This window comes from Mauremys mutica, chromosome 14, assembly GCF_020497125.1.
Source record: "Mauremys mutica isolate MM-2020 ecotype Southern chromosome 14, ASM2049712v1, whole genome shotgun sequence".
Lineage (NCBI taxonomy): Eukaryota > Metazoa > Chordata > Testudines > Geoemydidae > Mauremys > Mauremys mutica.
In genome coordinates this window covers 10,994,602-10,998,223 of record NC_059085.1, presented here as the reverse complement: position 1 = coordinate 10,998,223, position 3,622 = coordinate 10,994,602, and the positions used below count along the sequence as shown (strand labels likewise).

The window sequence follows — 3,622 nt, the reverse complement described above, 5'->3', positions numbered from 1 at the left end:
ATTGACTTGTTCCAATCAAGAATAAGGAAACCACTGATACCTACCAGATTAAAAATACAGCTGATTGTATGGAGAGAAAGAGAGAAACCAATCCAGCAATTCATCACGCAGAAGGTGTGCATTTATACTCCCTGTTACAAAATGAATCCAATGACAATTCATTTACATTTGTTGCCTGACAAAATATGGTCTGTCAAACATTGATCTTTGCAGAAAGTCATATTTCGAGATGCAAGGATGACACATGGCTGTAGTTTACAGGAAGGAATTAGCGGATCCATCCTTTTAAGGAGGTAAGAAATATGGGAATGGTGTATTGTAATAGTCAATGGTTCTGGACATACTTTCAGGTGGAAGGAAGGTAACTGATGTAATCTTAATCTCTCTAAAGAGCATGAGAAGTTGCTGTACGGAATAAAGCACTAAAAATGGGAGCTACCTGTTCAGATGAAAGGAAAGTAGTTGGTAATTCTAACCAATGATGATGATCTCTGCTCCTTTTTCCTTCCCAGAGAAGGCCATTGCTTGTTCCTACAAGGATGTAACAGGGAAGTTATTTCAAAGAACAAGTGCACTAACCAAAGTGTGAAGATGAGCATTGAGCCTGTTCTTCCATTTGCAGAGAGGAGTTGTCCAGCTGATTCTATTTGTGCCTAATTGATCATTGTTGCTTATTTTTCAGATGTCAAGAACTAAGTGGAACTGATCATTTCTATCAAGAGGTAAGGAAGGCACCTCCTCACAGCATGGAGGCACGAATTAAAGGCTCTGTTTCTATTTTCAGGTGAAAGGAAGGTCTTACCATTCAAGGGAGGATGAGAGGCTGCTGAATTTAAGAAAAAAAGTCAGACAGGTAACAATACTTGGCCAGAGGGAAAAGCATCTTTTACTTCTAGTTCAGAAAAAGGCAAGCAGCCATTTATAAGCTTCAGGTTTTAACCAGTGTAGCTAGCTGTACCGCTAAGAATCAAAGCCTTGTGCTGGAACATGACTGACAAGTAGGTGAGCACTGAAAGGTCTCTAGAAGCCTAATGATTTGGATGCTAAGGAACCTTCTCCACTGAAGACTCTTCATACCTGGTAATAAGTAGTAATAAATAATTCTATCAAACATTGATTGCAGGTTTTGCTCTTCTGAGATATGAACAGACCAGGTGGTCATTCCTACCAGGGAGAAGTGAGGCTCAGTGGCTGTCCCGGGCAAGGAGGTAAGAAATACCAGTCTCCAAACATCCATGTGTACATGAAGTAGTGTGGATTTTGCTTTCAGGGAGAAAAACTGTGGAAGACCTTACTTGTCATGGGGAGAGTGTCAAAAGCAGACACAAGATAAAGCATAATGGACTTGCCAGCTGCTCAATCCATTGAGGACTCCAGTGACAAAATGCCTTTTTTTTATTCCCTTGAAATAACCCAGACAAAAAAAGCCACTTCAAGTAGTTCAGCTAGTCGCAAATCAGAATCAAGTCTGCAGAACATCACAGACATGGAGGTAAGCATTTAAGTTTCCCTGGTTCTAAATGAATCTGGTGGTAAAGCAACACTTGCAGACCAAATAAATAGGCCACATTGCATCTCCAGATGCAAGGAGACCAGAGGGCTGTTGTGTTCTAGAAGGGATTAATGCAAATCTGACTAGCTGAACCAGGCATGTCAATTGGAAAAAAAAAATAAAAGCACCTTTCTTTAACATTCAAGTGGAAATGAATAGATCCTCATACTTTCAGATGAGAGAAATGCAGCTGAGTTGAACGTTGAGGGTGTGAAAACTTCAGGAAGTTGCTAGAAGATCTACAGAAAGGAAACAAGCAAAACTCATCACTGCTACCAAGAGGTAAGGAACTCACCTCAATGGAAAAATTGATGGATCTGGTTTCCCTTCAGGTGAAAGAAATGCAGCTGATCTGATCTCCTGGGGATTGAGGATTATAAGCAATCATTACTTAACAAACAAACGCATGTTGCAAGACCTGCAAAAAGTTGCCTTCCTTGACTAGAATGGGAAGACAATCACTTATCACCTTCAAGTTTCAAACCCACAATGCAGCAGACCATCACTGACAAGGAGGTGAGCATTTAGGATTCTCTAATTGCCAAATGGATTTGTCTTTTCAGGAGGAGAGTTACAGATGCTCAGGATTTGAGTACAACGGAACAGGAATGGAGCTAAACAGATCCAACACCTGAAAGGATGATTGGATCTCAAAATATGAAAGACCCTTCATTCAATAAAGCAACAGGATTGGCTCTGAGGAGAGGTAAGCAACATTTGGGAAGTCTAAGAAATGAGCATAGCAATTTTGTAGTGCTGAGTGTAACTTATGTTGTGTCAAAGGGTTTGTTCCAGCTGATCACACATCTCAGGAGCTAAGAGGATGTGAGGGGGATGGCAGATGTCAGGGGATTCATCTTTATTAGGAGGTGGTGAACCTGCTTGTCACTTCTGAGTGACATCAGTGGCTTTGGTTTTGCTTGATGAAGGAAAGAGCCAGCATGGACAGTATTCAAGACACAATGTTCAAAAGTTGCTGCTGGGATGGAAGCAAAGAAGAAAGCCCTGGAGACAGGTTAGTGCTGGGACACAGGCACTATCCTGGAGGGGCCTGGGACAGGGTGTGTAACCATAGCGACCAGCGGGTCCTTTCCCCACTGTGGTCCTGGCTCGCATGCACAGGGTGAAACCGATCGCCGTGTTTGGGGTCGGGAAGGAATTTTCCTCCAGGGCAGATTGGCCAGAGAGCCTGGAGGTTTTTCGCCTTCCTCTGGGGCATCGAGCAGGGACCAGCCCTTAGGGCCATTTAGGAACAGACATAATAAAATCCATCAGAGAGAACTTGTCTCCCTTTGGTTTTTGAATTTTCTATAAACCCGTCCTGTGCCCCTCAGCCATGCCCATGCTCCCAGCCCCGCAGCAGGGCAGAGTCCCTCCCAGGTGCACTGCTCCCCCCTCCGTGCCAGCATGGCCCCCATGTCACTCTCCCACTCCAGCAGGGACCCAGCACAGGAGAGACCAGCCCACCGTCCCAGAGAGGGAAAAGCCGTGTGCACGGCCCCCAGGGATGGGGAGGGGACATGGCCAGGTGCACCGGTCAAGGGGAAAGCAGGAAGCCCAGCGGCACTGTCACCATGTTCTTCTCCCAGGATGCCCCGAGGGGCCAGGCCAAGGCCTTTGGTCGGCCACATCCAAGCGCTCTGCCCCGCTGCTCTGGTCCTAAGAGCCCCTCAAAGAGCAGCTCTGAAAGGGGCAGTCAGTGAACCCAGAGCAACTGTTCCACTGGCATGGTGGGGCCACCGCTCCCTGGGCACCTGAACTGGGCTCACAGGCTAGCAGCGAATAGTCCCCCAGGGTGGGTTCTGCTCTGGCTGCCCCTTGCTCCAGAGGGGGCCATCAGGCATCCAGGAAGCTCTTGCCTTCAGCTGTCCTCCGCAGTCTGCTCCAGCTGTGCCCTCCTCTCTTCTAACCCCACCTCCAAGTCTGGCACCTCTCAGGGTGGTGCCGGGTTGGCCTGCAAGAGCTCATTCCCCCTGTATTGCCCAGCATGGGGTCCATAGATCTCACTGCAGACATTCTGGGAAATCAGATCTCCATGATCTGCCTCAGGGGACTGGGAGCACGACCAGG

At 46.9% G+C, this 3,622-nt stretch overlaps 1 long non-coding RNA gene across 1 annotated transcript; it reads left to right on the top strand.

The window, feature by feature from the left end:
- Positions 1–844: 844 nt before the first annotated feature.
- LOC123349085 lies at positions 845–2,736 on the top strand. Its single transcript, XR_006573364.1, has 5 exons — positions 845–1,208; positions 1,418–1,492; positions 1,728–1,834; positions 2,116–2,258; positions 2,482–2,736. It is a non-coding gene; the product is annotated as an uncharacterized LOC123349085 (long non-coding RNA).
- Positions 2,737–3,622: the final 886 nt, after the last annotated feature.